Source organism: Hyaena hyaena, unplaced genomic scaffold (assembly GCF_003009895.1).
Source record: "Hyaena hyaena isolate Hyena2069 unplaced genomic scaffold, ASM300989v1 scaffold_2069, whole genome shotgun sequence".
NCBI lineage: Eukaryota > Metazoa > Chordata > Mammalia > Carnivora > Hyaenidae > Hyaena > Hyaena hyaena.
Window position 1 is genome coordinate 21,169 of NW_024082703.1, and position 19,479 is coordinate 40,647.

A 19,479-nucleotide genomic window follows, 5' to 3' on the forward strand; every position below is an offset into this window, starting at 1 on the left:
GGGTGCTTTGGACTAAGAGGTAGTAGTGGAGGTGGTCAAATTTGGTTAGAGTTGCAGTATAGGTTGAGAAAAGAAATAACGTTATTTACTAAAGGATAGCATGTGAGATAGAAATTTTTGGCTTGAGATCCTGGATGAATTATGACAGTTTCTAAAATGGAGAAGATTTGGAATAAATAGGTTGCAAAGTGAGGGAAGGAGCAGGAGTATGGGGAAAGCGAACTGTTTTGGACGTGTTAAACCTGAGATGATCATTCAGCATGTAAGCAGATATGTTATAAAAGGTAGTCACATACATTTCGTTGGGCAAATAGTGAGCTGTGGGTATTCAACAGTCATCTGTATGGTGAGTACAGTTGGAGAAGAGGAAAGGGTCATCCATGAGCCCTCGGTTCTTCACAACATCTAGAAATTGGAATAAGAAAAAGGACCTAGCCACAGTATAGAAATAGCCAGAGGAGAGTTATAAGTGGCATATATAAAAAGTGAGTATCTGACTCAGAGATAAAGCCACACAGATGAAAGAAGGGGAAAGATTAGAGAAATATCTATCTAGGGTTATCAAGTAAAAAAAAAAAGTACTTCAAGACAGAGGGAATGGTCTGTCATTTCAAGTACTGATGAGAGGTTAAAAGGATGATGACCTCAAGTGAATCATTGGATTTAGCAGTGTGGAGGTCAGCGGTGACATTGTCAAAAGTGGCTTCAATTGAATGCAGAATGCAAGCCTTACTGGCAAGAATATAAGAGAGAATGAGAAGGAAATGTAGACAGTGAGAATAGAAACTATTTTAAGGAAATCTGCTCTAACAGGGAACAAGAAATGGGAAATTGTGATTGTTTTGTCAAGGTAGAGGTTTGGATGGGTGATGTTACAGCATGTTTAGATACTTACAGGAATGATCTAAGAGTAAAATGTGTGGCCCAGCACAGAAAGGGAAGGACTGCATAAGCTAAGTCATTGAATAAATGAAGAGACTAAGATCCCGAACATGAACGAGGCAAGTTTGGCCATAACAACAAAGATAGTTCATCTATTTTGAACAGAGTATACTACTCTGGCTCCCAAACACTCTGAATATTTAATCTATAAGTCTTACCAAAAAAAAATTCCCCAAGTGTAGCATAGAAAGAAAAACTTATTTAAAAAGGCAGTTAATGAGACATGTACTAAAAGACACATTACACATAATACACATGCATTTACCCACATCCCACATGCTCAGACACACAGAAAGAGAAGAGAGGGAAGAGAGATGTAGTAACATAAGGGATTTAGCTTCCTACCTGGAAGGTAAGGAGGAGAGAAAGAGAGATGATTAATCATAATGATAATGCAAAAACTAAAGATGTTTCTTGCATATTCTCCTTTTATACTCTAGAGATTAATTACTACAAAATCTAGCCCCTGTCTCTTCACATTTCCTCCCACTGGCGCCCATTTGCCAAATGACTCATTTCCAAGGTGTTCCACTCTACTTCTTTTCTTTTCAGAAACATACTTTTCAGGGAATGAGGGCTCAATTGTCCTTATCCAATCTTCTTAACCACTTCTGTACTTTGTAAGATGGCCCATCTTGAATTCTTGTTCAGTGAATGCTTAAAAAAAAAACAAGGCAGTGAACAAACACATCATCTTCTATATCCTTCCCCAAGCATTCGGGGAAAAAACAGTACTCATTTTTTCATCATAAAGGATGGTTGCATTGTCAGTGCCACTACATCTGTCTTGTCCTTCTGCCCTGCATTTCATGCTGTCACTACTTGAGTCCCCTAAATCTGATGAAAGAAGAAAGACTGAAGTCAGAGGGAGTTGCATAGGTTCAATTTTATTGTTTGACATGAGAGGTTCTGATACCCCTGTTCGTGTCCTGTCTGTATGCACCAGCCTCAGGTGAGTGCCTTAGCCTGCAGGGCAGGCGCCTACTTGTAGCCCGAGTTACCGGGGAGGAATCTACTCTAGCACCTGCTCATAGTCTCAGAGAATCCTTCAAGGTCTCCGGTTTCCCCTCTAGCCCACTCTGCTCTTCCTCTCTAGTTCCCTATGATTCTGGGTTGTCTTGGTTTGCATTATTGACTTTCCCTTTTCATTTAGCCCAGCTCTAGGTTTTCTATTTATGACACCTTGGAGTTATCTGAGCCCCATTGCCAGGTCTCAAATCTCACTTTCTTTGCATGTCTGGCATTGTGAATGTGTGGGGTGGTTCTGGGGCAGTGTTTGTCTGGAACTGCAGATGCACGGGTGACAGTCATGGGTAAATGATGGTGCGCTGGCTTGTTTGGAGAACAAATGAGACTGATGCAGTTGCATGCATCTGAGAAAGGTAACAGTCTCTACGATGTAATCCTTTGTAGACAATCCTTACAGGTGTCTTTCCTTTTATTGTTGTGTCATGAAGTCACGACAAATGGCCATTTCCCACTATAAAATGTTTTGTTTTGTTTGATCTTCCAAAGTACGTTGACCATGGTTTTGTACAAGGATTTTGGCTATTCTGTTTTCACACAACAGTAGTCTTTTAGGTCTAACTATCAATTTAATGGCGCCAGTGACCATCAAAACAAAGAAAATTACACAGTAAGTCTGTCTGTCTTTCCTGACGGGAATCATTTGCATTGCATTGTGGCACCGCACATGGACTTTTCCCCAGTATTTCCGTAACCATCATTCACACAAAAGGGTGAACCAAGAATGTGAAGGGAATTTTATTTTCAACGTCTTTGTTTCTAGTAGGGAAACACTTTTCATAGCATCACTTTTATTGTTTGAACATTTATAGTACAGAGTGAACCAAGTAGAAAATAATAGCTTTCTAGAAGGATAAAGAAAGCATAAGCCTCATGATGGTGGTGAATGACATGCACATTGAAAAAGAGTAAACACACAAGTACACAGGACAGGAAAAATGTTTTACTGTACTTTAGATTTACATGAAACATTTTTTGGTGGATTTCAAAGTGCTTTAAAATAGTACTTTTATAGAATAAAAGAAAGGGAGATTTAAAGGAAAAGATGTTCATAAAAAGTAAGGAAAGAAAATGTCACTTAACTGGATATTTTAAGGGGAAGGCTATATGATTAAATTGTACTAGTGGAAGTTTGGCATAAAATTCCATTACCTGAGATGGATGTACATTTTCCAAGCGCTAAATTATGTGGTAGAAAAAAAATTATACCAAAAAGAATGGATGCTATATTGTTGTCATTAGTTATTGAGTGCCTTTTAACCTAGAAGGCAACACAACTCGAATGAAAATCACTTCAAAACAAAGTGTTAGAGACTATGACTTTGAGGTTTGAATAGGCAGAATGAAACTTAGTACATAGTAGTTTGAATTTTCTTGATTCTAACTGTAGCTTATGCCTTGGTTGTTTGCCATGTATCTATTTCTGACTTACATCTATGTTTGTATGTCTATCCATCCGTCCACCCTCCCACCCATACATCCATCCATCCAGAAGAGCAATTGTTACTTTAAAGTTACCGAAAACATCACAAAGCTAACCTCTGTCAATTAATTGTCTTTTCTTTCCACTTTAAAATGTTTGCGTACTGCAAACATCTATTTACTCTATTTACCTACCTTAGAGAATGAGATGCTGATCCTACACTGCAAAAGCAGTTCTTCCATCAGTGATTTCCGATCTCTCCCCTTCAACAGCCTTAGCAACTTTGTGTAATTAATTATCTCTTCCCTCTTTTGCACCTCAGATTTTCCCCCCTCACCTGGCTCCTCTCTTTGTCATTAAGCACGTTCAGGACTTCAGATCCTAAGTTGTTCGAGGCATCATTTTCTCCCATCTCACCACACACTGCTGGAGAAAGCAGTGTGTGCGGCCTCCACCCTCCCCCGCTAGTGCCAGAGGGGCCATGTGTGGTCTGGCAGGGACAGATCTGTTCTCCCGAAACCAGTGCCATGTGTTCTGTCCTCAGCCTAGATTGCTGGTTCAGAACATGGTCTCGAAGCCTGAGCTGCAGTCCTGGCTCCTACACATATAATCTAGGTTTACTTGGGCAATTTATTTAATCTTTCTTCTTGCTTCTGTTTCTTCAGCTGTAAAATGGGAATGCTAATTTTGTACATGTAAAGAGCATAGCCTTAGAATAGAAACCAGTATATAAGGACATTTTTCCTTTAAGGACATTTTTCCTTTCCTTTCCTTTTAATTTCAATTCAGTTTTATTTCATTCATTCATTTATTGTTACTATCATCCATTCTTTTTTTTAAAATGTTCATTTATTTGTTTTGAGAGAGAAAGAGGGTGCACATGAGCAAGTGCGAATAGGAGAGGGGCAGACAGAGAGAGAGAAAGAGGGTCCCAAGCAGGCTCCACTAACCAAACCGTGGGATCCTGACCTGAGCTGAAATTAGGATTGGATGCTTAATCAATCAAGCCACCAGGCACTCCTGTTATCCATTCTTTATTGCAGCTGCTCTCAGCTTCTGTAATACCACACTGTCATGTTTTTTCCCCTTGCTTCTCTTGTTACTCCCCTTTCTCTATCATAGGCTTATTATCCTAATTTTTTTAATGTTTTATTCATTTCCGAGAGAGAGAGAGAGACAGTGTGAGCAGGGAAGGGTCAGAGGGAGAGAGAGACACAGAATCTGAAGCAGGCTCCAGGCTCTGAGCTAACCCTCAGCACAGAGCCCAACGTGGGGCTCGAACCCACGAACCGTGTGATAATGACCTGAGCCGAAGTTGAACGCTCAACCAACTTAGCCACCCAGGCACCCCATAGTCTCCTTATCCTAAACTGTTTGCTATTTTTATGTTACATTAAGGGTCTGTCTGCCTTTCTTCATTTATCTATGACTACAACTACATGAATGACATCCATACATGATTGCTGAATTGTAGTGGTCAGCAGGACCTCAATCTGTGATCTAGTCTAGCACTTCCAGTTGCCTTCTGGGCATTTCTTCCTGAATATTTGAATCAACAGTATCCTACATGGCTTTAATTGATTTCATCCTTTCTTTCAAGGCTTCTGGTATCTGTGTTAGCACTTGTGTTTCTATTTAAAAAAAGAGTGTTGGGGCGCTTGGGTGGCTCATTCAGTTGAGAGTCCAGCATGGTCTCAGGTCAAGATCTAGCAGCTCATGGGTTTGGGCCCCATGTTGGGCTCTCTGCTGACAGCTCAAAACCTGGCGCCTGCTTCAGATTCTGTTTCTGCCCCTCTCTGCCCTCCCTCCACTTGAGCTTTGTCTCTCTCTCAAAAATAAACATTTAAAAAATTTTTAAAGTCTGTAAAATATCTTAGAGTTATTTTACCTAAAACATAGCAAAGTATTAGAGGCAAGGGAAACAAAAGCAAAAATGAACTTCTGAGACCTTATCCAGATAAAAAGCTTCTGCACAGCAAAGGAAACAATCAGCAAAACTCAAAGGCAACCGATGGAATGGGAGAAGATATTTGCAAATGACATATCAGACAAAGTGTCTGACATGGTGTCTAAAATCTGTGAAGAACTTACCAAACTCAACACCCACAAAATAAGTAATCCAGTCAAGAAATGGGCTAAAGACATGAACAGACACTTCCCCAAATAAGACATCCAGATGGCAAGCCAACATATGAAAAAATGCTCAACATCACTCATCATCAGGGAAATACAAATCAAAACTACAATGAGATACCACCTCACATCTGTCAGAATGGGTAAAAATCAACAAGTCAGGCAACAGTAGACACTGGCGAGGATGCAGAGAAAGAGGATCTCTTTTGCACCGCTGGTGGGAATACAAACTGGTACAGCCACTCTGGAAAACAGCACGGAGATTCCTCAAAAATTTTAAATAGAACTACCCTATGACCCAGCGATTGCACTACTAGGTATTTATCCAAGGGATACAGGTGTGTTGTTTCAAAGGGACACATGCCCCCCAATGTTTATAACAGCAGTATCAGTAATAGCCAAAGTATGGAAAGAGCCCAAATGTCCATTGACAGATGAATGGATAAAGAAGATGTGGTACACACACACACACACACACATTGGAGTATTACTCAGCAATCAAAAAGAATGAAATCTTAACATTTGCAACTATAGGGATGGGACTAGAGGGTATCTTGCTAAGCAAAATTAGTCAGAGAAAGACAAATATCATATGACTTCACTCATATGAGGACTTTAAGATACAAAGCAGATGAACATAGGGGCACCTGGGTGGCTCAGTTGGTTAAGCGTCCGACTTTGGCTCAGGTCATGATCTCACGGTTTGTGGGTTTGAGTCCCGCATCGGGCTCTGTGCTGACAGCCAGCTCAGAGCCTGGAGCCTGTTTCAGATTCTGTGTCTCCCTCCCTCTCTGACCCTCCTCTGCTCACGCTGTCTCTCTCAGAAATAACTATAATAAAAAAAAAAAAGATGAACATAAGGGAAGGGAAACAAAAATAATATAAAAACAGGGAGGGGACAAAAACATAGAAACTCTTAAATATGGGGAACAGAGGGTTACTGGAGGGGGTTGTGGGAGGGGGGATGGGCTAAATGGGTAAGGGCATTAACCTACTCATGTTGCACTATATGCTAAATAACTTGGATGTAAATTTTAAAAAATTAATAAAAAACATAGCAAATTATTCTTAATTAAAAAAATTATAACAGCACTCTTATAATCTTAAAAGCATAATTCCAATTCCAAATCATATGGTTATCATGTTAAAAGCATAGATCTTGCCTAAGATTAATAAAACCTGAATCTTTGGAAGTTTAGAAATTTATATTTTGTCAATTATTTCAAGGGTTTTTTATACATTTATGGAAGAATCATAATTCTAGGTAACAGGATATTTTTGATCAAAGGTATATCTGTATACAGTTGTGAATAACAAAGAGGAAAATAAAAGCTTGTTTGCGTATGATGGGAGATTCAAAGATCTCTGCCCTCAAGTGTGAAAATACATACACAAGTATTATGGATATCAAATAACTTGGGTTGAAGCTGGGAGAAACACTGAGAATTATTTTCTAAATATAATATTAATTAATATTTAAAATTTAAAATTAATTTGCATTATAGAGAGGAAAACTTTAAAATTCAGTAAATGAACATTATTGAAATTTTAGTTGAAACTAAAGAACAAGAACAGTTCATCTTAAGTAGAGTTTCACAGGCATGACCAAGTCAACAGCCCCAGGACCTGTGCACATATTTTAGGTAATTTTAATTATTTGTATTTGGGGGGTGATTCTGCTGAATCTTTCACACGTTCAAAAGTCAAGTGAGCAGAGGCTCTGGCAACTTTTGTTCTAGACTATCTTTTCAAGGATATTTGTATAGTCAACAGCCTTCGAACTTATATACAGTATCTCTCTCTAGGTTAGAGGGCAAGTTTGCTTGCTATCAAGGAACATTAAGAAACTATCTTTTTTCAGGAAATATTTTGAGCACATTTGCTTGCAGTCCATTATAAAAATTGGGGTTTCCTCAGTCTGGGGTTCTTCAGCTGTGAAGGAAATCCACTGTATATACAGAGTCCCCATGGTCCACTCCACATCACTTCCATGGGTGTGAACCTCAACTTCATGCTGCCTGCTATGTCATGAATGAGAAAGTTCTCTAAGGGTCTCTTATGGTTTGTTTCCCTCTCTCCTCTTTCCCAGCCCCTTCCCATTTGTTCATCTGTTCTGTTTCTTAAATTTCCCATCTGAGTAAAATATATGGTATTTGTCTTTCTCTAACTGACTTATTTGACTTTGCATAATACAATCTAGTTGCATCCATGTCCTTGCAAATAGCATGATTTCATTCTTTTTCTTTTTTATCACAAGTAGTAACCCATTGTGTATATATACCACAGCTTCTTTATCCATTCATCAGTCAATGGACATTTGGGCTCTTTCCATAGTTTGGCTATTGTTGATAATGCTGCTATACACATTGGGATGCATGTACCCCTTTGAATCTGTATTTTATAACTTTTTGGCCCAGTCTTATGTTTTATACCAGAATCCATCAAACAGTAATAATAAAATTTGTTATATGGCAAATAGAGTAGAATGTTAGATGTTTTACAGATGGCACTGCCTTTCCCCTCTTCATACAAAACTGAAGAATCAAGGCATGCTAATTTTTGTTTCTCCTCTTTATCTTTCACGTCTGGGCTTTCATAATACACTCCTAGCTCCTCTTCCTATGGTATATGATAGTTTCACAGACATTCACTGGAATCCTGTCTTCTAACAGATACTCTTCTAGGTCCTAAAAATGCAAAGATAAGTTAAAAATGTGATTATTGACCTCAAAATGCTTCCAGTGAGTAAAAGAGACAGGCACAAAGACACATATATGACCATAAACATTATTTTTCATATGGTTGAATATATGTTATAACAGTAATATTTAAAAGGTACTCTTTGAGCACAGAGGCTCATTTAATCTCAGCCTCTCATGAGGGTTCAGGAGAGCGTTCTGGAAGGCGATGATCAGGGTTTTTTTTGTTTTTGTTTTTTATTGTCAAGTTAATATACAGTGTAGTCTTGGCTTCAGGACTAAATTCCCATGATTCATCACTTGCATAAACACCCAGTGCTCATCCCAACAAGTGCCTTCCTCAGTGCCCATCACCCATTTTCCCCAAACCCTCTTCCCCATCACATCTCAGTTTGTTTTCTGTATTCAAGAGTCTCCTAAGGTTTACCTTCCTCTCTGTATCTTGTTTTTCCTTCCCTTCAACTATGGTTATGTATTAAGTTTCTCAAATTCTACATACGAGTGTAATGATATGATATCTTTCTCTGACTGAGTTATTTCACTTAGTGTAATAGCCTCTACTTCCATCTACATTGTTACACATGGCAAGATTTCATTCCTTTTCATTGCCAAATAGTATTCCATTGTGTATATATACCACATCTTCTTTACCCATTCATTAGTTGATGGAAATTTGTTCTCTTTCCATAATTTGGCTATTGTTGATAATGCTGCTATAAATAAACATTGGAGTGCATGTACCCCTTCGAACCAGCACCCTTGTATTCTTTGGATAAGTTCCTAGTAGTGCTATTGCTGGGTCGTAGGGTAGTTTTATTTTTAATTTTTTGAGGAACCTCCACACTGTTTTCCAGAGCAGCTGTACCAGATTGCATTCCCATCAACAATGCAAGAGGGTTCCCCTTTCTCCACATCCTTGCCAACATCTGTTATTTCCTAAGTTGTTTATTTTAGCCACTCTGACTGATGTGAGGTGGTATCTCATGGAGGTTGTGATTTGTATTTCCCTGATGGCGAGTGATGTTGAGCATCTTCTCATATATCTGTTGGCCATCTGGATGTGTTCTTTGGAAAAGTACCTATTCATGTCTTCTGCCCATTTCGTCACTGGATTAAGTGTTTTTTGGGTGTTGAGTTTGGTAAGTTGTTTATAGATTTTTGATACTAACCCTTTATCCAATACGTCATTTGCAAATATCTTCTCCCATTCTGTCAGCTGCCTTTGAGTTTTGATGATTGTTTCCTTTGATGTGTAGAAGCTTTTTATTTTGATGAAGTCCCAGTAGTTCATTTTTACTTTTATTTCCCTTGCCTTCAGAGACATGTCAAGTAGGAAGCTGCTGCGGCTGAGGTCAAAGAGGTTTCTGCCTGTTTTCTCCAGTAGGATTTTAATGGTTTCCTATTTCACACTTAAGTCTTTAACCCATTTTAAGTTTACAAAATTTAAGTTTACACACAAAAGTTGTGTGTGGTGTAAGAAGGTGGTTCGGTTTCATTCTTCTGCCTGTTCTTGTCCAGTTCTCCCAGCACCATTTGCTAAAGAGACTGTCGTTTTTCCATTGGATACTCTTTCCTGCTTTGTTGAAGATTAGTTGGTCTTGTATTTATGGGTTCATTTCTGGGTTCTCTATTCTAGCCCATTGGTCTATGTACCTGTTTTTGTGGCAATACCATTCTGTCTTAATGATTATAGCTTTGTAATACAGGTTCAAGTCTGGGATTGTGAGGCCTCCAGTTTTGGTTTTCTTTTTCAACATTACTTTGGCTATTCAGGGTCTTTTGTGGTTCCATACAAATATTAGGATTGTTTGTTCTAACTTTCTGAAGAATGCTGGTACTGTTTTGACTGGGTTTACATTGAATATATAGATCGCTTTGGGTACTATTAACATTTTAAAAATATTTGTTCTTCGAATCCACTAGCATGTAATGTTTTTCCATTTCTTTGTATCTTCTTCAGTTTCTTTCATAATCTTTCTATAGTTTTCAGTGTATAGAGATTTTGTTTCTTTGGTTAGGTTTATTCCTAGATATTTTATCGTCCTTGATACAATTGTAAATGAGATAAATTCCTTGATATCTCTTTCTGTTACTTCATTATTGGTGTATAGAAATGCACCTGATTTCTGTACATTTATTTTATATCCTACAGCTTTGCTGAATTCATGTATCAGCTCTAGCAGTTTTTTGGTGGAGTCTTTCGGATTTTCCATGTAGAGTATCATGTCATCTGTGAAGAGTGAAAATTTGACTTCTTCCTTGCCGATTTGGATGCTGTTTATTTTGTTTTGTTGTCTGACAACTGAGACTGGGACTTCCAGTACTATGTTAAACAACACTGGTTAGAGTGGACATCCCTGTTGCGTTTTGGATCTCGGGGAGGGGAATCTCTCAGGTTTTCCACTTTGAGGATGATATCAGCTGTGGGTCTTTATATATGGCTTTTAGGATGTTATGTTCCTTCTGTCCTAACTTTCTTGAGGGTTTTTATTAAGAAAGGATACTATATTTTGAGAAATCCTTTTTATGCATCCATTGACAGGATCATATGAATCTTATCCTTTCTTTTATTAATGTGATGTATCATGTTGATTGATTTGCAAATATTGAACCAGCCCTGCAGCTCAGGAATGAATCCCACTTGATCATGGTGAGCAATTCTTTTAATATACTGTTGAATTTTATTTGCTAGTATCTTGTTGAAAATTTTTGCATCCATGTTCATCAGGGATATTGGCCTGTAATACTACTTTTTAGTGGGTTCATTGTTTGATTTGGGAATCAAGGTAATGCTGGCTTCATAGAATGAATCTGGAAACTTTCCTTTTTCTATTTTTTGGAACAACCTAAAAAAATAGGTGTGAATTCTGCTTTAAATTTCTGGTAGAATTTCCTTGGGAAGACATCTGGCCCAGGACTCTTACTTTTTGGGAGGTTTTTGATAACTGATTCATTTTATTTGCTGGTTATGGGTCTGTTCAAATTTTCTGTTTCTTCCCATTTGGGTTTTGGTAGTGTGTGAGGGTCTAGGAATTTGTCTGTTTCTTCCACATTGTCCTGTTTGTTGGCATATAATTTTTCATAGTATCCGGTAAACATTGTTTGTATTTCTGTGATGTTGCTCTCCTCTTTTATTCATGATTTTATCTATTTGGGTCCTCTCTTTCTTTTTTCTTTTTGAGAAGTATGGCTAGCAGTTTATCAGTTTTGTTTATTCTTTCACAAAACCAACTCTTAGAATCATTGACCTGTTCTACTGTTTTGTTTTTTTTTTGGACTCTGTATGGTTTATTTCTGTTTTAATCTTTATTATTTCGCTTCTTCTGCTGGCTTTGGAGGGTTTTTTGTTTTGTTTTTCGTTTTTTTGTTTTTTGTTTGTTTGTTTGTTTGTTTTTTTGCTACTACCTCTCTAGTTCCTTAGATGTGAGGTTAGGTTGTGTATTTGGGACCTTTCTTGCTTCTTGAGATAAGTATGAATTGCAATGTATTTTCTTCTTTGGACTGTGTTTGCTGCATCCTAAAGGGTTTGGACTGTCATATTTTCATATTCTTTTTTTCCCTATATTTTTAAGTTTCTTCTTTAATTTCCTGTTTGACCCATTCATTCTTTAGTAGGATGTTCTTTAACCACCATGTACTTGGGACTTTCCAAATATTTTCTTGTGGTTGATTTCAAGTTTCGTAGTGTTGTAGTCTGAAAATATGCATGGTATGATCATAATCCTTTATACTTGTGGAGGACTGTTTTGTGACCCAGTACGTGATCTGTTTTGGAGAATGTTCCAGGTGTACTCGAGAAGACTGCATATTCTGGTGCTTTTGGATAAAAAGTTCCGAATATATCTGTTAAGTCCGTCTAGTTCAGTGTATCTTCAGAGCCTTTGCTTCCTTATTGATTTTCTGCCTAGATGCTCTGTCCACTGCTCTAAGTGGAGTATTAAAATCTCCTACAATCACGGTATTATTATCTATAAATTTATTTTTGTGATTAATTGATTTATATATTTCGGTATTTCATGTTGGGGTCATAAACATTTATAATTGTTCTTGTTGATAAATAGACCCCTTAATTATGATATAATGCCCTTCTTCATTTCTTGTTACAGTCTGTTTTAAAATCTGGTTTTTCAGATATAAGTATGGCTACTCCAGCTTCCTTTTGATGTCCAGTATCATGGTAGATGGTTCTCCATCCTCTCACTTTCAATCTGCAAGTGTTCCCAGGTCTAAAATGGGTCTCTAAAATGAATCTTCTGTAGGAAGCACAGATTTTATTTTTTTTATCCATTCTGATACCCTGTGTATTTTGATTGGGGTATTTAGTCCATTTACATTCAGAGTTATTAATTGAAAGATATGGATTTAGTTTCATTGTGTTATATGTAGGTTTTGGCCTGGGTTGATGCTCTGGTCCCTTGTAGTCTTTGCAGCTTTCTACTCACAGAGTGGATCCCTTAGGATCCTGCAGGCTGGTTTAGTGGTCATGAACTCCTTTAGTTTTTGTTTGACTGGGAAAGCCTTTATCTCTCTTATTTTAACCTTGCTGGATAAGGGATTCTTGGCTGTGTATTTTTATTATTCAGCATATTGAATATTTCCTGCCACTCTCTGCTGGCCTACCAAGTTTCAGTGGACAGGTCTGATCCTTGTGTGTCTACTCTTGTAGGTTAAGTTCTGTTTGTCCCTAGCTGCATTGAGAATTCTCTCTTTATCTTTGCATTTTGCCAGTTTCACTATGATACGTTGTGGTGTTGACATTTTTTTGTTGATTTTGAAAGGAGTTCTCTGTGCTTCATGGATTTGGATGCCTGTTTCCTTCCCCAGATTAGGAATGTTCTCAGCTGTAATTTTTTCAAATAAACATTCTACTCCTTTCTCTCTCTTCTTCTTCTGGAACTCCTATGATATGAATATTGTTTCATTTCATTGAATTACTTAGGTCTCTAATTCTTGCCTAGTAGTCTAGTAATTTACTTTTCCTCTTTTTGTCAGCTTCATCATTTTCCATAATTTTTATCTTCTGCTTTACATATTCTCTCCATTGCTTCTTTCTTCCTTATTGTCACTACATCTAGTTTATTTGGCTCATTTACAGCATTTCTTAATTCATCATGACTATTATTGGGTCTTTGATCTTTGTAGCAATAGATTCTCTGCTGTCTTCTATGCTTTTTTTCAAGCCCAGCTATTAGTCCTCAAGCCAGCTAACAGTCTAGACTGTTATTCTAAATTCTTTAAAAAAATTTTTTTTAATGTTTATTTATTTTTGAGAGAGACAGAGTGTGAGCCTTCATATTGGAGCAAGTAACCACCATGGACAACTGGAATTTAATCTTTCTGTGGAACTTTAGGAGCAAGGAAAAATATGTACCTGAATAATACTACCCAAGAGTCAAGAAAATTGTGATTTTTGTGCACCAATTTCCACCAATGGCAATTGCAAGCCGTTGCTTGAGTTAGCACCCATGAGTGTTCATTCTTCAGTATTTTAGGTCTAGAGTGGATCTGGCCAAGATGACTTCAGGGTCATAGAAAGCCTAGATATAGAAAAGTGCATGTGCTGGCATTTGCAAGTCAGAGAGGTGTGCATTGTTGAGAGCAAAGGGATATGGAGAGAAACATGCTAAATCTATGAAGAATAAACAAAGGAAAAACAACTAAATCGTAAACCACTTTATTGAGATAATTTAATAATTGTATCACTTTCTTTCAAAATGTAGTTAATTCCTTCTATCATTTATTTATGGTAGATAATGTAGAAATTTTATAGCATGCATTGTTCTCCCTGCCTGTGTTGTACCTTTTATTCCCATGACTTATTTATTTCATAACTGAAATCCTGTATCTCCTACTCCACTTCAACCATTTTTCCTAAACCCCTACCTCCCTCCCCTCTTGCAACTATCAGTTTGTTCTTTGTATTTATAAGTATGATTTTGCTTTTTGTTTGTTCATTTGTTTTGTTTTGTTCTTTAGATTATACATGTAAGTGAAATCATATGATATTTGTCTTTTTCAGTCTGACTTATTTCAGTTAGCATAATACCCTCCAGGTCCATCCTTGTTGCAAATCACATGACCTCATCCTTTCTCATGACTGCATAATATTCCTCTCTGTGTTTGTGTGTGTGTGTGTGCACATACACATGTACATAGACCACACCTTCCTTACTATTTGCTTATTAATGGACACTTAGTTGGCTTTTATATCTTTGCTTCCGTAAATACTACAAAAACCAAAGAGTTGCGCACATGTATATTCTTGAATTAGTGTTTTCATTTTCTTTGAGTAAATATGTAGTAGTAAAATTATTGCATCATATGGTATTTCTATTTTTAGTTTTTTGATCAAACTCCGTACTGTTTTCCACAATGGCTGCACCAGTTTACATTACATCAATAGTGTATCAACATTCCCTTTTCTCCACATCTTCACTAACACTCATTATTTTTTGTCCTTTTGATTTTAGCCATCGTGATAGGAGTAAGATGATATCTCACTGTGGTTTTGACTTGCATTTTCCTGATGATTGGTGACATTGAGCATCTTTTCATGTGTCTATTGGCTTTTTCATGTGTCTACATGTCTCCTTTGAAGAAATGCCTAGTCACATCATCTGCCCATTATTAAATTGGATTATTTGTTATTTTTGGTGTTGAGTTGTATAATTTTGGGTGTTAACCCTTAGTGGATATATCATTTCAGCATGCATTAATTTGAATCCTGTATTTGTACTAAAATACAACTTAGTTTTTAATCTTCATGTTATTACCTCATCTTTCTCCAGTTTCTTGGTGAAATATGACCCACTCATCAAGACCTACCTCAAATGATATAACTTTTATAATGTTTACTTGTCTTGAAAGAGAGAAGAGAGTGTGAGTTGGGCATGGGCAGAGAGGGAGACATAGAAATAGAAGCAGGCTCCAGGCTCTGAGCTGTCAGCAGAGAGCCTAACGTGGGGCTCAAACTCATGAACCATGAGATCATGATCTGAGCCAATGTTGAAAGCTTAATCAACTGAGCCACCCAGGTGCCCCAGAGATACCCTTTTACAAAGATTTCCCTAAACTTCAGTCTAAATCATTCACTCCCTACTGGGCTCTAGAATTTTACTCATGAATTTTATTTCATCATGTTATTATATCATAATTTATAACACATCTCTTTAAAAATTGCGAACATCCTCAAGATATGAATTGTATCTTACTCGTTTATACCTATCCTTCAATTGTTACACAAAAAAAGGTTTGAACACATAAATAGCAAATACATAAGTAGACACAACTCTGATTTCCTTGCAGTTAAGAAAGTTAATCCTGCTTTAGCAAAAATAATTAATGCTTCACATTTTTCAATGTACTTGTGGAAATCTCTTAATAACTATGTTTTTGTAAATATAGAGCATTACTAGCCAAGGGATTTATACATTTTGATGTATAATTACATATAAAATCACTTATATTTTATCAAATGACCATTATTATCATAATTCTTTAAGAGAAAATTAACTTTTAATCTCTAATAAATATTAGTGTCCTTGGGCTTAAATCACTGATGAAATTAAGTTCAAAGGTATTGCTTATTACCCTACGGACTAAGAAGATCTAATAAAATATAAGGAGTAGCCCACTTCAAATTGTAGAGAAGAGTTAACTACATTATCACAAACTTTTATATCAATAGCACTATGATAAAATGAGAAATTTGCAATATTTGTGCATAAATGAGCAGTTTCAAGTTGGAATGTCTAGTCTCTTAAATGTACTGGTTCTGCTCAATATATTTGGTGGTAAAATTCTTTTAAATTCAGCATAATTTAGAAAGCAAATTCAATGTATGTGCAACAGTATTTCCCTTTGAGACAATTTGTAAGGGGAAAAATTCCACTGGCAAGTCTCATGCAACATTAAGTCAAGGGGAACTAAAAAGTTACAGTTTTTAAAGCAGCCATTGGGGCTATATTGTCATAATTAAAACTTCTTAGGCAGTTTTTCCAACATCTTCAGTGTTCCTTTTCATAGTAGTACTTGTCATTTATAAAAAGGTATTTCATCCTTTCTTTCCTATGATATAGTTGGTCAAGGTTCATGGTCAAAATAGATTGCTCCCAGAATTACTGCAAGTGGTCTTTGGACAGCAGCAGAGTTATACCGGTAGACTTATTTATTTATTGTATATATAGCTCTACCCATCTTGAAGGAGAAATGCATGTGCTGGTCTCGATTTTGATGAATGAGGTGTGGTGCACAGATGGAGAAAAGGTGAGCATCTCCCAAAGCCAGACCTGGGAGGTTCATAAATTATTTATAAAATACATCAGTGTGCTGCAGCAGCAGTGGTCAGGGCTGGTTTCTAATACGGTCACAAGAGCTCTTTAATCACATCCTTCGCTTCAACAGAAAAAGACTGGCATTTAACAGAGAACTATAAGCCAAGAATGGGTACAGTATGACTATAAGGGTAAATCTCCATTTAGAACAGGAGTCGCTTATCATTTATAGACCTTGAGAGCTGACGGCCAATTTTATGCACCTACACAGTAGAGCAGTGACGTCTTAAATTTATCTGGTATTTTCTCCATAATATCTTGAAAATAGTTTTAACCTATTACCAGCCCTTTATAGATCTTTATAACAACAAGTAGAAAATAGGCATACACTTTTCTATGTTCCATATCAGAAAACAGTCACCATTTTCCTGGCTCAAAAATATGTAAGTTAAAAAATTTTAGTGCCAGGCCAGTAGTCAGCATTTACCAATAACATCTTAAAAGTTAAACAATACAGTGAGGGACTGAGAAATTGGCTAAGAAATTGAGACAAAGTATTCTAGTATCCAGAAGACTTCTGATTTGAATCCGCTGTTAGATATAAATAATCAGATTATTATTTATATTCCCTAATATTTACAAACTTAATTTCTTTATAAAATAAGTAAAATACCAGTGTGGTCACGCCATAGTTAATAGAGTATTTGGGTCTCCCTACAGCAAGTGCAAGAAACAAATGAAATAATCATTTGCTGATTGTAATCTGATTAAACTGCTAAGATTGTTGATGGTGGAGTCCAATTTCAGGCAAGCATTGCGTTCCTTCTTGTTTAGATTCTCCCCCAAAAGGTTCATTTGGGTGAACGCATAGGTAAAACTTTAATCAGTAAGCATACAGTTTACAATCATTAAGAGAGGTTTTATTAGCTGTGCAATCTCTGCCCAAGGGAAGGTTTGAAATTTTCTCCTAAAATGACCACAAGGAGTAGGAGCTCCCGGGAGTAGTACAACACAGTCAGTTTCGTGCACACTAGTAAGTTTTAGGTGGGGTCAGGGACCAAGGGTTAAAATTGCCTTCTCTGGGGATCTCTCTTTGAAGTTCAAGGCCTGGTGCAGTACAAATGGCCTGAGGCTGCCTCCTCTGGAAAAACCTTCCAAATCTATGTCACAGAAATATTTAAGGTTCCAGGGCTGCCTGGGTACAAGGCAGCCTGTGGTTGTTTTGGTGGGGGTGGGGGGGTGGGGAAGGTAATAATCATGTCAGCTTCTGAAGGGCAAGAATCTTGTCTGTTTGTCATATGTATAGGACACTGTCCTGGCATTTTTGTGACTCTGAGTAAGGATATTTGTTATTATATAACTTACACATTTAATATATAATATATACATTATATATAATATATATAATGTTAATATATACCTTATTATATAAGGTATATAACAAACATATTTATTTGTTAAATGGATAAGTAAACAAATGAAAGTAATTTATATGTTGCTGCTTTTCAAATATGCCCATATGTTAATGACTAGCTGGTTTTCTAGCTAATTCTAGCTGATTTTCTCATTGATATTATTGAGCTCATTAATAATTTAGTATCCTAAGCTCCAAGAACATAGATTTGTAATATTACTTATTTTTACAACAGGGATTAATAAAGTACTCTTTGTTTTTTAATTAAAAACTCAGTCTCTAAACACTTGAAATTTTTCTGTAATTGGTCCATTTGCCTAAAAATTTACTTGCCACTAGTGTAGCACAGTGATTCTCAAAGAGGCGGTTTGGCCACCCAGGGGGCATTTAACTATCTGGATACATTTCTCATTGTCACAGCTTGGGGGGAGAGCGTTACCAGCATCTGGTGGGTGGAGGCCAGGGATGCTGCTACACAGCTCCAGTGCCCAGGACGCCCCCCACCACAGAGCCATTCAGCACAAAATGCCAGGAGTCCTTCGGTCGGGCAGAACGACAAGTGAAGGGAAGTGGGAGTCTGCTCATTTCCTAGGGCTGCTGTAGCATGCTACCACAAACTGGGTGGCTTCACGTGGCAGAATTTATTCTCTCACAGTTTTGAATCAAGGTGTGGGCAGGGCTGCCCTCCTTCCAGAACATAATCCTCTCTTGCCTCCTTGATGGTCTGTGGACTCCAGGTCTTGGCTTCAGTGGCTTGTGACTGCATTACTCACAGGTTCTGATTTCTGTATTTGGTGTTTCAGTGTCTGGGGCTTTGCTGACCTGAAGTAGGGTCGTTTGCATGTAACTGTGAATCCACAGATACCTCAGGACTCTGTGGTCCAAGCAGACGTGACCTCTCCCGCTCTCAGGAACAGCCTCCCATTGAAGAGGGAGCTTCATGCAAAGCTTCTCTTGGCTCCTTGGATGAAGTTCAGAACCTAGGTGGTCTATTGTAGATTTCTCCATCTGTGATTATCTTTCACTTATTTCTTCCTTTAAGCACTCATCTATTTTCTCTAGTCTAGATTTTCCAAATAAGGTAGTTAGAAGGCTTACTTATTTCATGAAATTTCCCCCCAAAGAAGCAGTCTTTGAATTTTCTAAAAAAATTAATGCTATTATTTTGCTTTAGTCATTAAGTTCTTTAATTTTTCTTCCTTTTCTTTATTTTCTTCTATATTTTGTTATTTTAAACATATTTTTTCTTAATTTTGATAATCTGATTAACTAAAGCTAAGCTATGACACTTGTTGAATGCAGATTTGCCTATATCTTATAGATATTTTATACAGTTGTTTATATTATAGTTCTTTTAAAGACTTTCTGTAGCTTTATTATCTTTGACTCTTAGTGATATAAGAAAGCTTTTCTTTAAAAAAAAATTTTTTTAATGTTTTATTTATTTCTGAGAGAGAGACAGCATGAGCAGGGCAGGGTTAGAGAGAGAGGGAGACACAGAATCTGAAACAGGCTCCAGGCTCTGAGCTGTCAGCACAGAACCCACGAACCGTGAGATCATGACCTGAG

At 37.2% G+C, this 19,479-nt stretch overlaps 1 long non-coding RNA gene across 1 annotated transcript in view; it reads right to left on the reverse strand.

The window, feature by feature from the left end:
• Positions 1 to 1,481: 1,481 nt before the first annotated feature.
• The window catches only part of LOC120227196, a 50,537-nt gene continuing 32,539 nt past the window's right edge, over positions 1,482 to 19,479 (reverse strand). Inside the window, exon 3 of the long non-coding RNA XR_005527202.1 lies at positions 1,482 to 1,599. This is a non-coding gene — a long non-coding RNA (uncharacterized LOC120227196). The remainder of the gene's footprint in view (positions 1,600 to 19,479) is intronic.